This window comes from Crinia signifera, chromosome 2 (assembly GCF_055691185.1).
Source record: "Crinia signifera chromosome 2, ASM5569118v1, whole genome shotgun sequence".
Classification (NCBI taxonomy): Eukaryota; Metazoa; Chordata; class Amphibia; order Anura; family Myobatrachidae; genus Crinia; species Crinia signifera.
This window is the reverse complement of record NC_139218.1, coordinates 221,551,309-221,563,945: the sequence shown is the minus strand read 5'-3', so window position 1 is coordinate 221,563,945 and position 12,637 is coordinate 221,551,309. Positions and strand designations below refer to the sequence as shown.

At 50.4% G+C, this 12,637-nt stretch overlaps 1 protein-coding gene and 1 pseudogene across 4 annotated transcripts in view; one reads left to right on the top strand and one right to left on the bottom strand.

Moving 5' to 3' along the window:
* Nucleotides 1-12,637, bottom strand: part of LOC146060510 (bone morphogenetic protein 8B-like) — a 62,823-nt gene that overhangs the window by 32,377 nt on the left and 17,809 nt on the right. The window lies entirely within an intron of this gene.
* On the top strand, nt 11,013-11,148 carry LOC146060856 (U2 spliceosomal RNA; annotated as a pseudogene).

Here is a 12,637-nt window from a genome sequence, read left to right as displayed (position 1 = left end):
GTATAAGTCGACCCGAATATAAGCCGAGGCACCTAATTTTACAACAAAAATCTGGGAAAACTTATTGACTCAAGTGGGACCCTCACTCAAGTATAAGCTGAGGGGGGCTTTTTCAGCATAAAAAATGTTCTGAAAAAGTAGGCTTATACTCGAGCATATATGGTACTTTATGTTGTTAAAACACAGTATGTAGTGTCCATGCTAGGTCCCACTGAATGAAATACAGTACAATTTGAGATTTAATTTACCATAATAATTTATTGAAACATAAATCATTGTATGTAACTTATGTAAACCAAAATGTATATACTGTAATATAAAATACTTAAGTTAACATTATACATTATGACACACACTCCGTAATGCCCATTACATATAAGGCTACACATCATAATCCCCATTACACATTATGGAATACACCGTAATGCTTATTACAGAATAAGACATCATTCGTTTTGAAGAGTGGTCTGTTTTGAAGAGTGGTCTGTGAATCGAACACTGTAGATATTATTGTAAAATCCACATGAGATCGATACCCAGGTTAGTTATGTTTTCTCTTGATTGTTTGACTTATTATTCATTGAGGGTTTTCATGATCTTCTGTACCGGCTGCAGCAGCTCCTGCCCTGCTGTGGTTGGGTAGGGTAGGTGGATAGTTGGAGACTTGCTCTGGGTACTGCAGCAGCTTCTGCCCTGCTGTGGTTGGGTAGGTGGATAGTTGGAGGTTTGCTTTGGCTGCTGCAGCAGCTTCTGCCCTGCTGTGGTTGGGAAGGGTAGGTGGATAGTTAGAGACTTGCTCTGGCTGCTGCAGCAGATTCTGCCCTACTGTGGTTAGGAAGGGTATGTGGATAATTGAAGACTTGCTCTGGCTGCTGCAGCAGCTTCTGTCCTGCTGTGGTTGGGTAGGTGGATAGTTGGAGATTTGCTCCGGCTGCTGCAGCAACTTCTGCCCTGCTGTGGTTGGGAAGGGTAGGTGGATAGTTAGAGACTTGCTCTGGCTGCTGCAGCAGATCCTGCCCTGCTGTGGTTGGGAAGGGAAGGTGAATAGTTGGAGACTTGCTCTGGCTGCTGCAGCAGCTTTTGCCCTGCTGTGGTTGGCAAGGGTAGGTGGACAGTGGAGACTTGCTCTGGCTGCTGCAGCAGCTTCTGCCCTGCTGTGGTTGGCACAGGTAGGTGAATAAGTTGGAGACTTGCTCTGGCTGCTGCAGCAACTTCTGCCCTGCTGTGGTTGGGAAGGGTAGGTGTATAGTTGGAGACCTTCTCTGGCTGCTGCAGCAGCTTCTGCCCTGCTGTGGTTGGCAAGGGTAGGTGAAAAAAGAATTGCATAAGCATAAACTTTTGCCTGTCCATCAGACAGGCCTTCAGAATCTCTTATATATTTAGCCAGATCTGTCACTCAACCCTGTGGAGAACGTTCCTGTGTAGGAACAGTTTCACTTTCATGTGTCTGACGTTCCACCCCCTTGACATCACCTCCCCCCGCCCAGCCAGGGCTACAGTACACGCCCACATCCACCATTACTCCACAGCCACCATCCACCATACTCCTGCACATCCCTACCCTCTGCCAGGACCCCCGCGACCCCCTCCCGCGATTCGCGGGACCCCCGCGACCCCCCCCTTTCCGCGATTTGCGGGACCCCCCCGCGACCCCCCCTCCCGCGAATCGCGGGACCCCTGCCCCCCCCGCGAATTGCGGGACCCCCGCAACCCCCCCTCCCGCGATTTGCGGGACCCCCCCGCGACCCCCCCCTCCCGCGATTCGCGGGACCCCCCGCGACCCCCCCTCCCGCGAATCGCGGGACCCCCCCCCCCGCGAATTGCGGGACCCCCCTCCCGCGATTCGCGGGTCCCCCGCGACCCCCCCTCCCGCGATTTGCGGAACCCCCGTGACCCCCCTCCCACCATTCGCGGGACCCCGCACCCCCCCTCCCGCGATTTGCGGGACACCCGCATTCCACTCTCCCGCAAGTCTCGGGACCCCCGCGACCCCCCCTCCCGTGATTCGCGGGACCCCCGTGAACCCCCCCTTCCGCGATTCACGGGACCCCCGCGACCCCCCTCCCGCGATTCGCGGGACCCCCGCGACCACCCCGGTATCCGGACTATTGTTAGACAGCACTTACATCGACAGCCATTACATCGACAGCCATTACATCGACACCATTAGTTCGACAGCTCAATAGGTCGACAGTGTCTATGTCGACAGTCAAAAGGTCGACATGGGTTTTTTCACTGTTTATTGAGCCGACATGTGCCGACAGGCGGTATTTCATGCCCTACTATCCACTAGGGCGTGGTGGGAGAATAAAATAGTGTGCCGAGCGCAGCGAGGCACCGTGCCCGAAGCATAGCGAGCGGCTGCGGTACACTTCAAACTGTGTCCATGTCGACTGTGTCGACATTTCGGCCAAAAAAACAGTGAAAAAACCCATGTCGCCCTTTTGAATGTCGACATAGACTCTGTCGACCTAATGGCAGTGTCGACCTAAAAACATGTCGACCTAATGATCTGTCGACCTAATGAGCTGTCGACCTAATGAGCTGTCGACATAATGACATGTCGACCTAATGGTATGTCGACCTAAAACCATGTCGACCTGTCGAACTAATGGTGTCGATGTAATGGCTGTCGATGTAAGTGCTGTCTAATATCCGTCCCAGACCCGACCACCCCCTTCCCCGCGATTCGCTGGACCTCCGCGACCACCCCCTCCCGCGAAACGCAGGACCCCCGCGACCCTCCCGCAAATCGCGGGACCCCAGCGACCCCTCACTCCCGCGAGCCCCTCCCGCGATTCGCAGGACCCCTGCATCCTCCCCTCCCGCGATTCGCCGGACCCCTGCGACCCCCCCCTCCCGGCATAAAAGGGCCCCCCGCGACCCCCCTCCCGCGATTCACGGCACCCCCCCCCCTACTGTGATTTGCGACCCCCCTCCCGCAATTCGCGCCGCCCCCTCCCGCGATTCACGGAACTCCCCGTAGCGCCCCCCTCCCGCGATTTGCGGTCCCCCTCGGCACTTCTCGCGATTTGCGACCGCCCCCTAATTCACACATTCGGGGACCCCACCTCCCGCGATTCATGCCCCCTCACGCAATTCACGGCACCCCCACACCCCCCTTCCTGCGATTCGCAACCCCCCACGACCCCCCCTCCCGCGATCCACGAAACCCCCCGTAGCGCCCCCCTCCCGCGATTTGCGGGCCCCCTCGGCACCTCTCGCGATTTGCGACCGCCCCGTAATTCACACATTCGGGGACCCCCCCTCCCGCGATTCATGCCCCCCTCACGCAATTCACGGCACACCCCATACCCCCCTTCCTGCGATTCGGGACCCCCCACGACCCCCCCTCCCGCGATTCATGCCCCCTCCCGCGATTCACGGACCCCCGCACCACCCCCCTGCGCCCACCCTCCCTTGATTCACGCCCCCCTCATGCAATTCACGGCAACCCCCCACACCCCCCCTCCTGCGATTCGCAGCCCCCCCACGACCCCCCCCTCCTGCGATTCATGACCCTCCCGTGATTCACGGACCCCCGCACCACCCCCCCCTTGACTCACAGCACCCCACGCGCCCCCCCGCAATTCACGGACCTCCGCAACCCCCCTCCCGCAATTCACTAACCCCGACAACCCCCCTCCCGCAATTTGCGGACCCCCCTTCCCACGATTCAAGCCCCCGCGCCCCTGCCCACGATTTGCGGACCCCCGCCCCCTCCACGCTAACCGCGGATCACCACACACCACCCCCCTCCCGCAATTTGCAGACCCCCCAGACCCCCTTCCCGGCAATTCCACCCCCCAGCGGACCACCGCGGCCCCCGCTCCCGCATTTCACGTACCCCGTGACAATGGGGGATCCTGTACCACCACAAGCAGGTAGGTGGGAAATCCGGCCCTGGCTGCCGCACTGCAGGTTTCCCCACTGCCCTCTGCACCAGCGCCACAACTTTTATCAATGTCTTGCCCACATACCACTATTATACAGCCTCCTGCTTTCATGCACGCTCACTCCCTCCCAGTGGGAGGAGACGCTCACCCACTGCCGGGAGCTGCATACTGTCCCCCACCCTCCTCCAGTTCTAGGGATGCCCATCGACCATCAATGATTTTCAAATAATCGATGGTTTATGGCCGATGTTGAATACTTTTGCCATCAATGTGGGAGGACACTGCCCTGCCTCCTGTTCTCCTGCCCCCGTAACTTCCGCCAGTGGAGACCCGCTCACCCTGTGTTGCCCACATTCCCCTATCATGCTTTACGGCCCAGCCTCCTGCTCTCATGCACCCTAACTCCCACCCAGTCGGAGGAGACACTGACTCCTGTATTTCTGTGCTGCCACGCTGGACCCTCACCCACTGGCAGAAGCTGCACAGTGTCCACCACCCTCTTTAGTCCCCCATATGCCCACACACCCCTATCACTACCCAGCTTCCTGCTCTCCTGAACCGTAACTTCCACCACTGGGTAATCGCTGACGCTGTGTTGCCCACATACCCCTATCATGCCTCATATCCCAGCCTCCTGCTCTCATGCACCCTAACTCCCACCCAGTAGGAGGAGACACTGACTCAGGGCCACCGTCCGGTACTCCTGTGCTGCCACGCTGGACCCTCACCCACTGCCAGAAGCTGCAATACAGGGCATCTTTCATACAATTCTAACCATATTTCTCACAATACAAATGTTCACAAATTAAGGGGCGTAGCCCCTTACGCCGGTGTGAAGAGCGCCCGTAGGGCGCGATGAATCACCTAGTAGTTATATATACTACTACCTTGTGAGCTCTCTGAAGTATTAGATAAACCATACTTTCCTACAGTACTTTTGATAAAGCATGTCAGGGAGGTTGTGAAGGCGACACCTAGAATCACGGACATGCACTATTACATCAGGTGTGTCATAAAATTACTTCATCCAAATGTAGATGAGCCCCAAAGCAGTTAGTAAGATGTACTGTCCTTGTTGGAAAAAAAAGACACTAAATAGTGCTTGTTCATGTATTGTGTTTTACACGTGTCTCCATATAAGTGGCCACGAGAAACCTTATTATACATGTAGTCATGGGCTTATTGTGCTTTATTACAATACAGGGAAATGCCACTGATTATTCCATTTGAATGTATAGGTCTTTTTTTTTCTTTCCCAAAATGTAACAGTTGCATAATGTGGGTTAGGTGAAATCAGGGAGATTGCTAGCCTCTCCAGGGAGACAGGCAGATTTCTATTATTTCAGGGAGTCTCCCGCAGAAAGCAGGAGGGCAGACATCTATGGATTTGGTGTATTGCCGTGTTGTGTATACAACTCTGGCTTTCCCACAGACTGTGCTTACTGGATTTTTCTTGTGTGCTGTTCTGCCGAGTGTATCCTACAGTGTACCCCAGGCATTCCCAACCACGGTCCTCAAGGCACACCAACAGTGCAGGTTTTAGTGATATCCAGGTTTCAGCACAGATGCATACCTTCCAACATGACCCACTCCAGGAGGGACACATTGCTCTGCTCCTGCACTTCCCTCTTTAATGTATGATTGTCATCACCTGTGTTGAAGCACCTTTCTTATCAATTAACCTGTTTAACACAGATGTGGATAATCATACAGTAAGAGGAATGTCCAGTAGCAGAGCATTGTGTCCCTCCTGGAGAGGGTCATGTTGGGAGGTATGCAGATGGTTTAATCAGAATCCCTCAGATACTAATTAAGTCACCTGTGCTCAAGCCTGGATATCTACAAAACCTGTACTGTTGGTGTGCCTTGAGGACCGTGGTTGGGAATGCCTGCTGTACCCACTCCTAGCATCCCTGATCATGATCATTCCTTGTCTGCAACACACCTGTGCCATTACTCTTATTTGTGATGATAAACAGGTCTCATATCTTGAAACATCATTGGATCCAGGATATCATTATAAACACTAGCAGATGTTCAGTTAACACCTAGCCACCCTGACTACAATTTCCTCTCTTTAATTTGATAACAAAAGCCGAATTCACTGTTGGGTTTGATGAAAGAAACCTTGTACAACACAGCAGGTATCATCTTCTCCTTGTGTACAAATAAAAGTAACATTAATTCTTATTTCGCCCACAGATGACATAATATATGTGAGACCACTGAAGAAAGCACCTTTCGGCTTTAGAGGTGAATCCACAAACAGCCAATCAGAACGGATTAGTTAGTGGTGAAGATATCATCAGTGTGTGGCTCAGGATTTGCTCAACACCAGTCCACACTGCTGTGGTTCTCTAGTTCAGTGGTTCCCAACCCTTGTCCTCAAGTACCCCCAACAGTGCATGTTTTGCAGGTCTCCGCACAGAAATCACAAGTGCTATAATTAGCTCCACCTGTGGATCTTTTCAAATGTGTCTGAATAATGAATGCACCTGCCGTGTGACCTGGAAAACGTGCACTGTTGGGGGTACTTGAGGACCAGGGTTGGGAACCACTGCTCTAGTTGACTTTTTCCTACTGCTCATAGATATTTTTTATTTTATTTTACAGCTTCAAGAGCCTGCAGTGGGATGTAGGCTTCACTCTTTGACAATTATTCTGAGAGCCTAATGAGAGACAACACTTACTGAGACAACCACAGTTTTTGTGTGTGTAATATATTGATTAGAATGTGGTATGTTAGGTTGAAATGAGAGTAAACAGGAGAGACCGTCCCTGTGTAATGGACAAGTAGCCGTTTGCAAGGTAATTGACAGGAAACTGTCCGTTTAGTGGGAGTGCCAAGAATAATGCAGGGGTGCCGGAAAAAACGCTGGGAGTGAAAAGAAAAGTGCTAGATATGCCCAAGCATTTTAAGGTAGGGTAAGTGATGTCAGCAACAGGTCAGATATGCCTGTTATCACTGGTGCACAGTGGAAAAATCACTAGCTGGTGAGCAGGTTACAAATGGTTATTTGTATGGCTGGGAATAGATAGCTGTACACATCCATTCACACAGCGAGCACAATAATTCGCATGGTGGCATTTCACTCTAATGTCTGTCTGTTATTACCCAGATTTGTATTATCAATTTTTTGAATAGTAAAGTGCAACAGAATTTGCGGCACTATATAAATGCTGGTATCCAGCGGCGGCTCTTACCTCTGTGGAGGAGGGGGCTGCCACTGGCTGCGATGCTGGGCCCCCTTCTTTGCTGCCGCCACTGCTGGTCCCTGCCACCGGTGCCTGCTGGTCCTCACTGCCAGTCCGGACCCCTGTTGCAGTCGCAGGATCGGTGTATGCACAATAGCTTTTTTGCTCAGTTCCCCCTCCCACCCCCATGGGGGTGGGAGGGGGAACTGATTTTCAGAAACCTCCCGGCCATTCCGGGAGGGTAGGCAAGTATGATACATACATATGTTATTAATGACAGCAAAAGGATCTGGCCTTAGTTATCTCTATTGGGAAACCATTGACAGTAAACCAATGACGGTTTGAACCATTGGTGTGCAGAACAAGTGCAGACATGGGACCACAGCGGGCCAACCAAAGAAAGGCGGCGTGGCCCAAGTCCGTGCAGTGTGCTCTGTGCTCCAGCCAGCTGAGTTGTGTGGCCCAAGTCCGTACAGTGTGCTCTGTGCTCCAGCCAGCTGAGTTCCGGGAGCAGGATCAGTAAGTGGGTGGGGCTTTGAGCTGCACATACAGGGTCTTACCCCCACCCCCCAATCCGACACTGGCCTCATTTAGTTTCACTAAATTCCATTTGCTTGTAAATGTACACTGAACTCAGATAAACAAGATATTTCCTATATATTAAAATGTATGTTTTGTCTATTAGTGCAAGTGCAATTTTTAAATAATATATTAAAAAAGAGTAACGAATTGGGCATGGCATCGTGTACCTCCATATAATTCCCACAAAGCAGAACCTACAGAGGATGTGGAGAACATTTGTGGCGCGGTGCTGGCATTAGGACGTGAGCAGCTGGCCAGTAACAGGATGGAAATGATTATGTCTTACATTCTTTATAATCTTGTGTGACAAACCATTGCATTGCACATTTTACCAGCACATATATAAATAGCATTAATGTTTTTTTAACATGTAACATACATACTTTACATTTCTACTGTTGCACAAATATATACACATTTAATGTTACAGGCCACATATAGCAGTGGTTGTGGCTTTGTGATGTATGCTACGAGATGTCAATAGGACCAATCCAAAGCAAATGATGCTAATTTGTTGCACATAAACAGACGGGTCCAATGTTCAGAAGCCCAGAGGATATTTCCTCCCCATGTAATGAGTTTACTTTTCAAGTTCTCCTAATGTGGTTTCTAATACATAAATTTCTACCAAATGTTGACATAAGGAGGGGCCGACTGTAAATAAAAACATGAAAAAGCACATGCTTACTGTAATTGGGATAACAATACAAACCTTGATGAATCTCTTCCTAGCACTGTAAATGCTAAATCTGTTGCATAGTAGCTCATACACCAGTAAAGCTAGGCTCCTGCCTATTTGCCAGGGGACCCAGATTGCTTGTTTTCATTACATATAATGGTAGGTGGAGTTACACCAGAATGTTACCTAAGGCCGAATGAAGAGACGTATTACTTATAAAGTCCTGGATGTATTCATAGTGTGACACAGTGACGTGCGGTGCAGTCAGTGGCTGGTGAGGCAGCTGAAGACCTGATGTCGCCTCCAGGGAAACACGGGAGAGGTCCTGGAAAGTGAGTGCAGCCTGACAAGGGGAAAGGCCTGAAATGGAATGCCACTTCCACTTGCTTTATTTTTCCTCACCCAGTACCATTATTACAGCATCCTCACCCACTCTTCTGTTAGGCTAAGGAGGGGTGGTAAGAGTCAGGCTGCAGGGAAAGGGGGTAGGTTTAGGCGGCAGTGTATAAGGGTTTAGGGTTAGGCACTAGTGGGAAGGGTCAGGATGCGGGAGTTAGGACGGGTAGGTAACTATACTTACCAGACCCTGGCGGGATTCCCTCCGTCGGGATGCTGGCACCTGTATTCTGACCACCAGCATCCCTGCCGCCATGATCCATATGTATTGCATATTTTATAGTGTTAAAAAAACAACAACTTTATTTCATTCAAAAATATGTACCTTAAATTTCATCAAACTTAAGATAAAAAGGGCATAGCTCATCAATTGTGTCCACAAATGTAGTCTGATGTGAATATATTGTAAATGCTAACGTAATAAACAACTAAACATTTCATAGAATAAAAACAATAAATTGCAAATGACAATTTACATCAGGTGTCCACAGTAGCAGTTATATGTCCCTAAACAACATTGTGGCATATAACGGCGGGGGGAGCATTTACAGGGGCATGGAGTGACTCGAATACTGCTATTGGGGGGGATTATCAGTGGGTAGGGGTATAGGGATACTTGGGCATGCGGTCAAGGGGAGACAGTTTCCCTAACCTGCACTGCTGTGCTGCTGACTGACGGATTCTGTCCTTCAATATAGGGATGGCCATCGACCCTCAATGATTCAAAATCATTGATGGTTTAAGGCCAATGTCAAATACTTTCGCCATCGATGGGGAGAACCAGATGGTTTCCTTCCATCGATGGCACAGCAAAATGATGGTTTGCTTGTTTTTTTTCTTCAAAGTGCCGGGGCATGGAGCATAGCTCCGCCTCCAACACCCACAAAGCCCTGCCCCGGTGTTTTACTTGGCCTCCAGGTTAATCAGTCAAACATAATGGATAAAAACACACAACTGGAAACAGTGCTTTAGCAAAGTATCAATCATATTTAATATATAAAAAAAATATACACACAAAACATTTAATAATATGCAGCCTAAAAAAATGATTCTAAAAGCCTTTTGTATTGAATTTAATCCCCTCCAACTTCCCCAAACAGAGTTAGTGCATGCATGCAATTTAGCTTTTTTTTCAACTTGGGCTTTTTATTTCAAGGTTAGTAAGATTAGTGTGGTGGATTAGTCCCCCCTATGTGCACATGGATTAGTCCCCCCTATGTGCACATGGTGTTAGTATATATACTCAAGTGTTTCCAGAGGTGGGCAAAGATGTTTCCAGCTTCCAGACTCTGGTGGGTACCTCTGGCCACTGGCGCAGTCCAAAGTATGCAGCCTTATCAAAGGATCCCCGCCAGCTCCAGTTGTTAGGCTGCTGATAAAAGTGTCCCCGCTATCCTCCAGATCTACGCGTTTCTTCGCCTCCCAACAGGGTACTCAGCGGCTTCCTCAGGATGTGGATGTGAGCCTGCGCTCAGAAATTGCTTTACCAAAACACAATGAATGGCTGTGCGCGGCTTCTACAATTGAGAGCTGCAGGGACAGAGAGCTGCTGCAGGGAGTCCATAGCCATAGGTCACTGCAGCTCACCTCTCACTAAGCAGTGAGCACTTTTGAATTTCCAGGTGCCGGTATCTCACTTCGACCACTAGTATAGATCCCCCATCCAATCACATCAGCTTCAGTGACAGGGGCATGCTTTCTTATCTATCACTGAGGCACTTGTAAAGTTGCCGCTTCCAATAGGTTTTTTAATGGGCTATTACACCCCTCTGCTTGTATCTGCCCCCTGCCCACCCTTTGCATCTAGCTTTATGTAATGAACAGCTGAAGGCACCACTTTCAGTGCAATACTTATGACTAGAGACAGGATTATATGCATTTGCATATTTGCATATGCATTTGCATATTTTGCCTATTCTCACTGGTTATTGCATATTTTACCTAAAATCTAGTGATGGTGCATATTTTAGGCCCTGCCTCCTTTCCACTAGCGAGTCACAGCACTGCTTTGCCCTGCTGCTGCTGGCCAGGTAGTGGTAGAGTTTGCAGACTGGGGCAATATGTGCGCAGTGTGGGGAACCTTGGATGTACATATCCAAGGTTCTAACACTGCTCTAGGCTGCCAATCCATGTCGATAAAAGTCAACGTATGGAAGATAAGTGTCAGACACTAAAGAGTGTCTGTCACTTTAAGAAGCGCGTTCCTGCTCAGTAATTGAATGTCCATAAGTTTTAGTATAGAATATAAAGCATTTTATATTATTATCGCTTCTCGGCCTTTTGGCTAAGATCAAGTGTAGTATCTGTTCTTATCAGTTGGTATGGACTGGCCTCTGGCAGAGAATAGAGAAAGGTGGGACTGAGTAGCTGCTCTGATGGGCGGAGGGTGTGGGACCCCTCTGTTTTTTCCCGGGAGTAGTGAAAAGTCTCACTAAGTATCTTCACCTCTGCCAGTGGTAGGAGGCTCCGTAAACCCACTGGTAGGAGGGGGGGGAGAAACACTGGGCTTAGTAGTTTGACTCTCTTGACGGGGTTCGTAGCCCCCGAAGGATGAGACAGCGAAAGGCTCAGTCTAGTATCCATTCCCAGGGAGCGGAGAAAAGCTGAGACCGAGTAGATTGGTCCAGGTTGGGAAGGATCCAACCTGGGCACAGCGAAAAGCTCAGCCTAGTATCTTAACCCTGGGAGCGGAGAAACACTGGGACTGAGTAGATTGCTCTTCCGAGGGGGGTGCAGCCCCTAAGGGAGTCTTTCGAAAAGCCCAGTGGAGTACCCATTCCCATGCCAGGGGCTGGAAAGTACCTGCTGCTGAGACGGAGAAACACTTGGTCGGACGCTGACTGGCTGGCTGCCTGGAGTCCGAGGCTGCACTGTGCCCCCGGGGAAACTCGGGGGTGCCGGACATGCACGGGTGATCCCAAGTCACCTTGCACGAATGGCACTTGCACTGCGCACTTCCCTTTAGGTTAGCGCTTCACGTCCTTACCCTGTCCTTTTGGATGGGGTAGGACAATTTTTCACACCCCCCCCGGCCTTCTGGCTAGGGCCTTATTCTTTTCTTTTTATGATTTGCACGTTTTGCACTTCACGTTTTTTGTTAGTTTGTCACGTTTTTTTCATTTGGGTAGTGCGGCTGTCCCTAACGGGCCTTCCGTTCCCCAAACGTGACTGGGACTCTTCACCTTTTGGGGAGAGTCCCGGTTCCCTCGAGGGCAACCCCGAGCCGCAAGGCGGAGGGAAGCCTAAGCGGGTCCCTCCAAACCTTCGGGTGCGGAGGACCCACCGTCCGAAACCCTTCCGGGGGTGGAGGAAACGCGGGTCTCTCTAAGCTTCGGCGAAGAGGACCCACCGATCCCTTTTTTCCTTCCTAGGCCTTATGGCTGAGGGAGGTCAGGGGAACCATGGGGCCTTTCTCCTTTGGGAGAGGGCCACAAGTTCTGTACGGCTGCCCCCTGTGCACGCGTTTAGTCACGTCACTGGTGGTGGTGGGAGCACACCTCGGGCTCCCTGAGTTTCTTCAAACTCAAACTCATATAAAGCATTTTATTAAAACAACATATCAAAATGAATAAAGCTTCCCCCCAATAACAATTCATGAATTGTGTACACAATATAACATACAGACAAGACAGACAACTTCTTCTGCTGGACCAGCCAGCTGGGTGATTAATTGTAATCCACGTATGTTTGCGCTGGACAGGAACAAGTGCAGGACCAGCGGTGAATAGGGCTCAAAAACGCGTTTCTCCGCCTGTCACTGGAATCGGCGACTGAGGAAGCCGCCGATTCCAGTGACAGGTGGAGAAACGCGTTTTTGATCGGAACCCGCTCACAGTGCACATCGTGAGCGGGTTGTGCGCTCCTCGTGATTGTGAGCGGGTTGCCCTGG